Genomic DNA, 12748 nt, shown 5'->3' on the forward strand with positions numbered 1-12748 from the left:
AGAGCTGGAGAGACGGGGAGACCTCTGTTACTGAACAAACACTCTATAACAATGATTACTATCAGAATATAGTGCTTTAACCTTTTAACAAAACATTTTTTTGTTTCAACCAAAACATATCACTTATCCTACCTTTAACCACATGAACCACAAACATTCTGTGAAAAATAGGCGAACACAAGTCCACAGCGCTTCCCAATGTGACGCGTTGTGATCTTGTATGTTGGCTATTTTCGGCAAAGATATCTAGGGAACAAAATAAGGGTGGTAAGAATAGACCCCCTCAACGAAGTATATAGGGTTTTAGTGTTAATATAGAACAAATGTAAATAAATAATAATAACAATAATACATTTGAGCATAACTGACATCCTCCTGGCCGGGTTCTCTGGGTCAGGCTGCTGAGAAACTTCAGAAGTTCAAGACCATTGAAACGTGTCCATTTTCTGTATTACATTTCTATAGTGCTGTGGAATTGATGCACTTTTCACTTTTATGATTTGTTCCAAAAGTTAAAATCGGATCGTAAAAACTGTCTTTGGGCAGAACTATTACAGGTATTGTTATTATTACTATCTTCCTGTTATATTGTATTGTTGTGTTAGCACAGTCTTTATACGGAACATGTCCCAGCAACATTTCGCTGCTTGTAGCCTATCTGTAAGAGTAACAAATAAACCTCTTATGATTCTTGATTCCTGAATTGTCTTGTAAACATATTGTACACCTGAGCATCGTCACAACTGCATAACAGACTTATGCCCCCTAAAGTGCTGTGTGCGAGCTCTGCCAGAGAGTCATGGAACTGAGTCGCCAGCTGTTCTTTCCCCGCTTTCATGAAACTGCAAATGATGGGAGCTTGTACGAACAATAATTTCACTCACTATTTTACACCTGTAAACCTGTGATGTGACAATGAAGTTGAGTTGAAGTTGAAGTGGTTCTGCTCCAGTAGGGAGAGACAGTACAGAGATGAGGACCAGAGTCAGATTTGACTCTATGATTTTGTGATGTAGTATGCTAAATTCCACCATGGTTACGAGTTACACCACGTGAGTGATTACCACTTAACCAAATTGTTTTTTTAAATAGCAGCTTAAGCTTGTAGATCTGCTAGTTTTGAAAAATGTGTTAACATTTTCACTTACAGTGGCATGCTGAAAATGGAGATGCCAGGGTTAAACTGGTTAACAACAATACATGGCGTCAGGTGAAATGCAGGAGAAGAAAGTTGTGACAGAGCTTGATCCCAGGCCAGTGGGCAAACAAACAGTCTGTATTGCGAGTGACAGTCTGCCATTACCAAGTTATATCTCTTCCTATTATCTGTGTGCTGTGTGCATGTGTTCAAATAGCCTTTCTATTCAGACAATCTGAATGGTTGTTCGCCACAATAGATATCACATTGTGTCTCAAGTCCACTTAATTCGTCAGTTTCAGTAGCTGGTCTTGCTGTATTCTTTCCTTAGCAGTAATTGAAAAGTACTCTCCTGTCTGGGCATCCTGCTACAGTAATCCTTAGTTATAGAAAATGTATAGAAAAGTACTCTCCTGTGTGTCAGGGCATCCTGCTACAGTAATCCTTAGTTGTAGAAAAGTTATAGAAAAGTACTCTCCTGTGTGTCAGGGTATCCTGCTACAGTAATCCTTAGTTATTGAAAAGTGATTGAAAAGTGATTGAAAAGTGATTGAAAAGTTATAGAAAATTACTCTCCTGTGTGTCAGGACATCCTGCTACAGTAATCCTTAGTTATAGAAAAGTTATAGAAAAGTTATTGAAAAGTTATTAATAAGTTATTGAAAAGTACTCTCCTGTCTGTCAGGGCATCCTGCTACAGTAATCCTTAGTCTTGCGTAGCCAGAAGATCAGTGATCTCGGCCTGCTGATACATCTGGTGACATCTTAATTCAATGAGGGGGATAGATTATTACCCCCCAAATTATTAGTTACTATAGTGTCACAACCACTTTAACCATATTTTATACTTTGGATATTCAAAAATAGCAGATCTACAAGCTCATAGCGTGGCACTCATAGATCTGCTATTTTTGAAGCAGATCTGCTATTTTTGAAGCAGTCCCTGGAACAAAATATTTTTGAGATGGGGGTCTGCAGCCGTAAATACGTAATTTTGGGGGTCCTTGGCATGAAAAAGTTTGAGAACCACTGGTTTAGTGGAACAATGCTTTTCCATTAGTGGCACATCAGTGGTCTGGGCTTCACCTTCACCCTGGCCAACACATTCTCACTCCCAAGACGGCAAAGTTCGGACGGATTTGACCAAATGTTTTGACTGGAAGGGGGTATACCCTCGACGGCACATGTTGACTAGGGCTTGATATGAGTTACGATTCTGTCCCTATCGGGGCACAACTCTGAGCTGAGTTTATTGACCATTTCTGAAGATATTCGCCTATAATGACTAGACCAAAATAGGTGTGCCAGGTTGAAAGTTTAAAACCAGGAAAAGACAACACGTATGCCATATCACGATATTATGATATCCTAAATCTCAGACCATCTAGTCTCCCAGCACGATATCGATGTAATATTGATATATCACCCCAGCCCTACGGTATATTAATGCTATCAAATAGCGGGACATACCGTATTGTACTGACCAGAGGACGGTTCTACATTCAGTGGTAGAATGACACATCTTATCCACTTTCATGCCTGGTTTGAGGCTGCTATCAGTTGCATTCCTACGATGCCTGCTGTGTGTGTGTGTGTGTGTGTGTGTGTGTGTGTGTGTGTGTGTGTGTGTGTGTGTGTGCGTGTGCGTGTGTGTGTGCACTTGTAGTCGCTTGACGGCTTTCACATGCAAGCACTCTAAGCGTAGTCAGTAGTGACTCTCTGTATGTCTCTCTCTCTCGCTTTCTCTCTCCCTCCCTCCCTCTCTTTGTCCGTCTCCAATTACTGCTAGGTCAGCATGCCAGACTTTAAGTTGTTGTGTTCTATACTGTGTAGACCAAATGCTGTGCACCAGCTTCTCATTTTTGGTACATGGCTTATTCACTGAAGAAGGTGCTAAAGTAAAGGTCAGGAGGTCATTTAGAAAATCTGAGTGTGTAATGGTGACATCGTGACCCGAGGGTGGTGCTAGAGGCAGCATCATGGGGGTCACTCAAATGTTTAGGGTTGGCCCGCAGCGCACAACATGTGCGATCAGAACGTTTCATGGCAGTCACACCATTCGATTTTGATATGTTGTGTACGTTTGAAAACTTTGGCCCAATGGTGGCACCAGAGGAACAGGCCGTGGGATTGCCTAAATCAGTAGGGTTCATCCTGCAGGAAGCATGAAGGCATCCAGCAAGTGTCACATGCCAGAAAAGTTCACCTGTTGAATTTTCAGATATATTGTCTACAGTTGAACATTTTGACCTACAGTAATGTTGTTGTCTCTCTAGAGGAAAGGAGTACAGAGCCCTGTAGTGGCCATTGAAAGAAAAAATAAACTTCTGTAAAGGAGTGACCCCATAAGGGTTCATCCTCCAGGGCTGAAAGTAAGTGTAACTCTCCTGCATGGACAGGGACACTCTTATCCACCAACCTAAAGGGGATTTCCCCCTTGGCCGGGGGAGATATTAAGCTTTTGGTCTTCAGGTAGAGGCTCTGGGCCACTCTGCTGCTATATGTTGATGTACTAAAAATCCCATGGCAATCCAGCCAGTAGTTCTTGGGTTATCTTATGTGCCCCATGGCCGCCCCCGCAAGTAGGGCTAAAGACAGACATATTTAAAAGTGCATAGTGAATCTGATATACTGTAAAGCAATTTGCTAAACTGGGTAGCACAGCATTTTGTTGACCCTGTTCCACAGTAATATTGGTGTGTGTGTGTGTGTGTGTGTGTGTGTGTGTGTGTGTGTGTGTGTGTGTGTGTGTGTGTGTGTGTGTGTGTGTGTGTGTGTGTGTGTGTGTGTGTGTGTGTGTGTGTGTGTGTGTGTGTGTGTGTGTGTGTGTGTGTGTGTGTGTGTGTGTGTGTGTGTGTGTGTGTGTGTGTCTGTGTGTGTGTGTGTGCGTGCTTGTCCGGTAAGCCTCTGGCCTCTGCTGACACTGATAACACAACCTCAGTTTGCACGTGTGAGTTTTCCTCCCTGCACTCTGTGTGTGGAAGAGAGAGAGAGAGGGCATGTTTGTGCGTCTGTCTCTGCCTAACGCCATGCACATCTGTGAGTGTGTGTGTGTGTCTGTGCTTATGTCGGTGTGGTTTGGCTGTGTGTGTGTGTGTGTGTGTGTGTGTGTGTGAAAGAGAGAAACTGTGTGCGTACGTGTGTGCGTTCAGACCTCAGATTAGCTCCATTCAGTAAGTGGAAGTGAGCTCAGCAGCAGCATTAGATACTAATCTGCCTACAATAACAAACAGCAACACCACAGCGCTACAGTATGACCGCAGCAACACATTCTGAGCCACAGCACCAGCAAGACTGGAAAAAAAAAATCACTTGTCAGCTTTTGATGCACTCAGCCTCTATCTTAACTGGACGTTATCCTGCTGCATCGTCATGAGCTGAAATAGCTGTACCAGCTCCAAATCAGACCGATGAAATGAAGCCCTTGGCTCTAGGCACCAGACTTCTCCTCCTTGGCTTTGTCCAGTGCTGCTCGGCTGAGCCAATTCTCTTTCCCTTGGTGAACGATTAGAAAAGCCTTTTCCATCAGACCAGGCTTTTTGATCAGTATTTTTGAGGGCTTCAATTAAGGATTTCTCAAATGCTGTCAGGTGTGAATATGCTGTACTAATGCGTAATAGTACATACTGTACTAATGTACAGTATAATAGTATTGTATTGTCAGCATACTGTACAGTATTTTGCTTTGCTCGGACCTAGTAGTGTACATGTTTTAGCTCTGGTCCTGGGTACTTAGACTACTTTCCCAAACTTTACGTTCAACCCAACAGGGAACTGCATCCATCCATGTCCACAGGTCTAATCAGTCCCTGGTTAGACATCCAGAATGAAAATCAATTGTATAAAGCCATGACAGCATCCCATTGGTACTAGCTTCAGCTTATGGCCATTACAACTCTGCCACACCTTGTGTATGCCTAATGCCAAATAGGCTAGTTATAGAAATGCTGTCAAACCTATATAATACCTTGAGACTGTCTGGAAGTAAGCAGGCGAGGCTATTCTGTTGGTGTGGAAGTTGGATGTAAGCCAATGAAGCAAAAGTAATCTGCAAAGATTGGTTTTAAAAGCTTTCAGTAGCAGCTTTCCATGATTCAAAATGCTGACAATGTCCCAAGTGCTGAAAGCCTGTGCTCTGCAAGTCTGCATTAAAAAAAAAGAAAAAAGAGTCAGTGCCCCTTTTTGTGTTAATTACAGTCTAGAGAACTGTTGACATTTAAGACAATATGCTTTTTGTAATTGGAAAATATATTTCCATATATTTTGGTGTCAATATGCATTTTCATATATATTTCTTCTCCGGAGTTTCTGTGTATATTGAAGCATACTGTATGACATTTGCGGTATGGAATGCCGATGTATAGTATTTCCATGTCACTTTGTTGCTAACAGTTCTTCTCTCTCTCTCTGTGTTTCTGCAGACAGATATAAATGCCAGCTACCTGCGAGCGGCGAGGGCGGGTAACCTGGAGAAAGCGTTGGACTACCTTAAGACTGGGGTGGACATCAATATCTGCAACCAGGTAACTGCCTGCTAAATCTATACAGCCCGAGATGACAGGATATAGTGTCATCTCAGTCCTAGATAACGTAATGCAAAAATCATGTTTTTTTTAAGAGAATGTGAAAAAATTAATGAATGCTGTATTCAATCAACAGCATTCATTTTTTGGTAGAGATTAGTTTTCTCAGTGTAATTGGTAGATTTTGACAGCAAAGCATTTTTGTTGAATCACAACTTTGTTATAATTTGATCATGAACACAAATTGAACACAATAATATTTTTTAAAGTTAATACTATGTCAGAAACATCTTGCATAGAATAGTATAGCACCTTGGACCATGGGAATACAGTAGATATTACATATTAATGCAAAGGACTAGAATATTATTAGAGGCTTGAACCACTTATGCCCTGTTTTATACTTAATCGTACGTTCCACGTTGGGCGCCCTTAGCCAAGTTAAGGCGTGTACTACATAGGCTTTGAAGCCTGACAGTGTGTGGCTGGTTCGATTCCCGAGCCCGGCGGCGAATGTATGTCCTACTTAATGCTCTGTTTGTTTTTTGTTTTTTTTCTGTCTGCTTCTCTCCCTTGTCTCTGTCTCTGTCTCTGACTCTGTCTGTCTCTCTCTCTCTCTTTCTCTCTCTCTCTGTAGAATGGTCTGAATGCTCTCCATCTTGCCTCTAAGGAGGGCCATGTTGAAGTGGTGGTGGAACTCATTAAGCAGGGGGCCAATGTGGACGCAGCGACCAAGGTAGGTGTCCTGCCCACAAACTACTCTTGATTTGGCTAAAGGCAGCAAAGGGCTGTTTCCTCTTCTAATTACGACATGAGAGACACACTCTGGCACACTCATAGATGCACACGCTGATGCATAAATGCACATCCTGTACATACCACTTGTGAAGACCTGTCATTGACTACTGTACATTCCTTGCTAACTCCGGACAGTGTTGCCAGATGTTGCGAGAGAAACAAGCAACCACGTCTACGAAAACAAGCCCAAAAGAAGCGACTAGACCACATGAGCACACCTACACAGCTATTTTAAAATAGCCGATCTAAGGCACCTAGGCTAAGTCTGCTAAGTCTGACAGTGTGTCGCGGGTTCGAGTCCCGATCCCGACAGCCTTTGCTGCATGTCATTCCCCATCTATCAATAAAGCCCAAAAATACATCTTTTTAAAAAAAAAGCCGATCTGCAAGCTCATGTGATGCGTTGTGAACTTGTAGCTGCTATTTTCAAAATAATCTTGGGGAAAAAATTTAAAATGTGGCATGTTTTTGGAACATATTAAAAACAAATCTTATGGGGATCCCTGGCACAAATAATTTTCAGATGGGGGTCCGTGGACAAATACATATTAATTTGTGGGTCCTTGACGTGAAAATGTGAGAAACACTGGTTTAAACAACATTTAGGAAGCAAGCCCAAATAAGCAACTACACTAGAAACAAGCCCCCAAAAAACGCAACCCGCAACTACAGAACCAATATTTACATGCAACTTTACAGAAAAACAAGCCCAAAGTCACTTATAATAAGCGGACGTGGCAACACTGCTCTGATCCTAACCATAACATAATATAACATATCCCTTAATCTAACCAGAACAGTACACACTAACTCAATGAAGAAAGTTCTTCTTGCGTTACTTGCATGCATTTGGTTGCTTGAAGCTAGAAGCTTCTGTCTCCCTGAGAGATTTTGGTCTCACGGTATCCTTGACTATGCCAGCCATTTTTCAAAGCATGTGGTAATAGAGCCATTTAAATTCAATTATTTTTAGTAAAGTAAGAAAATCTACTTGCAGAGACATGAAACGTCCTTGAGAGAGGTAATCCAATGTATTTTAAAGCAAATTGTTTGAAAAGTGTTGCTGAACCATGGAGAAAAGATACATTTATGAATGAAATTCAAACATCCATGACTTAACCGTACAGTTAACATTAACTCCTGTAGTTGTGAGGGTCACAGAAGATCCTCTGTAGGGCTGCAACTATCAGTTTATTTTTATATATATTTTCTTAGTGATTATTATATTGATTACCTTTTCGATTAATCGAATAATCAAGACGTTTTATTCATCTTTATTTACACTCATGAGTTTAGCTGCTTCAGCAGCTCGCCAACCTGACAGAGCCAAAGCAGCACTAAAGTGAATGAATAGCTATGAACTAGTACAGTGGGCTGATTTAGAAGGAGGCAGATTCACTGCCAGGTGTCCCACAGAGAACAACGTTTACTCTAGAAATGTCTCTTGGCAGGATGGGAAGACATCTGGAACATTTACTTCAGGGGATGCTATAGCTCCTTCGTTAAAATAATTGCAAGTGAAATGCCTTGAAACCGCATTTCAACTGTGACAGTGAGTGACACTCTCCCATGAAACAAAGATAAACTAGAAAAATGTGCTCCTCGGAGCACAGGTCTCTGCCAGGCTGAATAATCTGACAAATCCGTCTTGATCACATGACTATAGACTATATGCCAATGTGTACCGATTTGCGTGATGTTTGAACAAAATGTGTAGGAGTAATATCCAAAAATGTGTTTTGCAAAAATCGGCCCCCTGGTGGCGCTATAACAGGCCACGGTGAAACATTTGAGGCAGAGGTTATGCTCTGGACTCCAGGGAGTGTGCGTGCACAGTTTCACGCCGATCGGTCCAACGGTGCTGGAGATTAGCTGTCCACAGACAGACGGACAGACGGACGGACAGACAGGGGCGAAAACATAGTCTCGGCCACGCCTTCGGCCTGGTGGAGACAACAACTAGAAAGCTGCGCTTAGTAGAGTTGCAAATCTCCGCCGGAGGAAATAAGAGTAGTCCGTCATGTGATTACCAGTTGTACATCATCGCTACTGTCTTGCTCCTGGGATGTCTCGATCACATCAGCCAAAACATATTTTTTGGCTGAAAAACATATTTTATTTTACAATCCAGCATGCTCATTCGGCAAGTCTACATGTCTGTAATGGAATGTACGACCGATGAAGCGAAATGAAATTGACGAAGTTGCCCTTGACTTCAGCCCAGTTTCATCACTTCATTTAGAAGTTTGAATAGTTGTACTCAAGTCCAAGCATTGGACTCGAGTAAAATAACACTGCCAAATTGTCTTTGTCTTCATCTTCATGTTTGATACTGTGCAAGTAGACCTACTACGGTATGCCATGTTTATAAAAGGTTATGTAATGTCAAGATGGCATAAGACATACATCCCAAATACATTGAAAGTGACACAATTGACCGAATGACAATTAAAGGGGAATGAATAGGCTGATTTTTCCAGTTCATTTAAAAAACAAAAGCATGGTAAAATCATGGGAGACTGTGTAATATTGACCTTATAGTACAAGCAGTTAATCAATCAATTAATAATTGGTGTGTTAGATGTATCTTAAATGAAGTCTATAATGCAACAGAATGTAGAAAAAGTGGTCTGAATAGTTTGCAATGCCACTGCACATGTACAGTACAGTACAGTACATTCCTGTGAGTTATGTACGTATTTCCAAGAAGCGAGCCGGGTTTCTCTGTGGCAGTCAGCCATGACATTCTACGCCAACTTGAGAACGGCACGTAACAGGGGCCAGTGCACGAGAAGCCAACATGGCAATATTTCTCGTGTGACTTTCATGCCAGTTAATTATATTGAGAGGGAGAGAGAGAAATAGGGGCAAGAGAAGGTAGAGGAAAGGTTTTCCATACACACTTGCAAAATCCTGAGTGCTAATTGAATTTAACCACTTTCTACCTGGTGTCCCTATTTTGGGCAGACATCGAGACTTGTGGTGAGCTTGTAGATCGGCTATTTTCGCTCTCCGTCGTATGACACAGTATACTGTACAGGACTTAAGTGGTAAAAATTATTGCTCAGGATTTTACAGAGTATATAAAATATGGGCAGAGAGAGAGAAAGAGAGAGAGAGCGCTCAGTATTTAGCAATTAGAATAAATGTCAGCCTCGGCGAAAGAGTTCATAGTTGAGAGTGAGACGGGGTGTGTTGGTGTAGAATATGGCCAGAAAGGGGAAGGAGGGGGGCTGAGGAATGAATGGAAGGAGGATATCGTTGCTGTCGGGCAGAAACCTTGTATCTCCGTGTTTCAACTTGCGGTGTTTTTTTTCGTAAATGAATGCCCTACTACTTCATCACACGAGAGTTGCACAGAAGTAGAGAGAGGTAGTAGCCGATCTATTAGTAGCCGATCTACAAGCTCACGACAAGGCGATTCGGCTATTTTATAAATATATTTAAATAATAATATTAAGGAACGGTTTTGGACATGCAAGGTTTCCACCCGACAGCGATGATATAATATATCCTGGAGGTCTGAGTGTCAGGCAGTGTTACAACACTGCAGCAGCTGCTCTACGTACTGTATGCTATGGCTGACATAGACGTGACAGGTGGATGGGATGTGGCGGGGGCCCCCCTAAGACAATGGTTCCCAAACTGTGGGTCGGTCCCCACATGATTTTTTTTTTTGGGGGGGGGGGTCCCCAGATGACAGTAAAGGGACAATTTATGTGGACTTTTTTTTTATACAGAAATAAAAAGAAAGAAAAAAAATACTATTACCGCATCAAACATAATCAACAAACTATACTATAAAAACTGGTCAAACATTGGCCAAATTGTCAAATAATATAAGAAAGAGGCAAAAAATATATAAATAGCCGATCTGAATAGCAGCCTGAAAATGTTGAGAACCACTGCCCTAAGATACATTCAGTCAACCCTCTCTCTCTCTCTCTCTCTCTCTCTCTCTCTCTCTCTCTCTCTCTCTCTCTCTCTCTCTCTCTCTCTCTCTCTCTCTCTCTCTCTCACACACACACACACAGACACACATAAACTCTTGCCCTCTCTATATACTGCACTGTACACCTTCTTCTCTCTCAGTATGTCTCTCAGTATGTCTCTCAGTATGTCTCTCTCTCTCTCCATCTTTCTCTCTCTCACCAACACTGTCCTCTAGCCGTCGGTCTCTCTCTAAAGTCCATACTGCCGCTCTCATTTACACATAACTAGTATGTTGTGCACTCTGCACATACCCCTGTTTCTTTCCCCCCTCTCTCACACACACTGCACTGTCATTCGTATACACCCTCGCTCGTTCTCTCGCTCTCTCTCCCTCCCTCCCTTTCTCGTCCCTCCCTCTCTCTCTCTCTCTCTCTCCTCTCTCTCTCTCTCTCTCTCTCTCTCTCTCTCTCTCTCTCTCTCTCTCTCTCTCTCATTTCCATGAGTCAGTGTCCTCACTGGCACACCTGCTAAACACAAAACACAAAAGCATTATTTCCAAAAAGCAGTATGACAAAATTCTACTTGTTCAAACCAACACTGCAGCACCACACACACACACACACACACGCACACGCACGCTCTCGCACACACACACACACACACACACACACACACACACACACACACACACACACACACACACACACACACACACACACACACACACACACACACACACACACACACACACACACACACTGAATTCACTCCGCCTTCAGCTGCAGTACAGCTCATTAAAAACTCATCTGCTAAAGGCCTAGATTGTAATCTAACAGTGAGTCATTCTTGTTTTTCACAGAAAGGGAACACGGCGCTTCATATCGCCTCTCTGGCCGGACAGTCGGAGGTGGTCAAAGAATTGGTCACCAATGGCGCCAACGTCAATGCACAGTCCCCAGGTAACATACTTACTATACACACACATACAGGTACACACAGATGGAGATAAACACATGCATGAACACACAAACAAATATAAGTATAGGTACTGGCATGTTCTGGCAATAAATACACAAATATACAAATTTACCATGACTAGCACGGGGGTGAAGATTTGTAGCCTGTCTAGCGTTGTATTTGTGTATTTGAGAATTTGTTTGGAAGTAATTACTTGAGATCCCTTGCCCCTTCCTGATTTTTGTCGATGACTAGAGTATGTATATGGTTTTGAATTGTCACAATACAGTTACAGAACATACTGTATACCATCTCCAAACTCCTTCTTTCTCCTCCACTGGCTCCCACTCCTACTGTCTGTGTCCTACACTGTTTGCTACAAAAGTGTGTGTGCGTGCGTGCGTGCGTGCGTGCGTGCGTGCGTGTGTGCACGAGCGTGTGTGCTTGCGTGTGAGTGATTACTGGCTATTGAATGTGTACCAGGCTGGGATGCAGAGCAGAACTGCTGACATTGCACACACACACACACACACACACACACACACACACACACACACACACACACACACACACACACACACACACACACACACACACACACACACACACACACACACACACACACACACGCATGCATGCACACTATGTCTCTTCTCTCTTGCTTTGTGCGAGGGGTGCAAGAGTTTAATCGAACGTAGATTTGATTAAACCGATTATAAAACAATAATAAATAATTTAATAAAATGATTGCTTAATAATCAAGCCCTATTTTGGGCATGTCATAAGGCAAAACGTTTTAAAATGTTTTTTAAAAATGACGAAAATAGTGAAAAAAGCCGATCTACACAGGATCACTGTTCAGGATTCAAATTCAAAAATAGCAAAAGTAGCAGATCTACAAGCTACAAGTGTGTGTGTGTGTGTGTGTGTGTGTGTGTGTGTGTGTGTGTGTGTGTGTGTGTGTGTGTGTGTGTGTGTGTGTGTGTGTGTGTGTGTGTGTGTGTGTGTGTGTGTGTGTGTGTGACTTGTCGTTAGAGGGTTTCAACAACTTAGGATGCCCAAATGCCCCCAACAACTTAGGATGCCCAAATGCCCCAACAACTTAGGATGCCCATATGCCCTAACAACTTAGGATGCCCAAAAAGGAGGCAAAAAGGCTGGCAAAGTATTGTGCTGTCTCTGCTATAATTGGCAGCCGTCACATACATGTATGGCAGAGACGCTGTTACTTATACCCATAAAGTACTGAGTGACATGCTTATTGTATCATGAAGACATATTCATGTGAAGATTTTGTGTATGTAACCTTAACTGTACCTTGTATGCTCTCCTTTCTGAGGACATGAATACATTGTTGAAATGTGTGTGCATTTATCAGGGGAGGGGAAGAGTAGATTGG

General features: G+C 42.3%; 1 long non-coding RNA gene across 1 annotated transcript; it reads left to right on the plus strand.

The window, feature by feature from the left end:
* Positions 1-5554: 5554 nt before the first annotated feature.
* LOC308081189 lies at positions 5555-11348 on the plus strand. The gene is made up of 3 exons (XR_013932805.1): positions 5555-5661; positions 6299-6397; positions 11252-11348. It is a non-coding gene; the product is annotated as an uncharacterized lncRNA (long non-coding RNA).
* The last annotated feature ends 1400 nt before the right edge of the window (positions 11349-12748 follow it).

The sequence above is a fragment of the Gymnoscopelus braueri genome, assembly GCF_963280865.1.
Source record: "Gymnoscopelus braueri genome assembly, contig: SCAFFOLD_479, whole genome shotgun sequence".
In the NCBI taxonomy this organism is placed as follows: Eukaryota; Metazoa; Chordata; class Actinopteri; order Myctophiformes; family Myctophidae; genus Gymnoscopelus; species Gymnoscopelus braueri.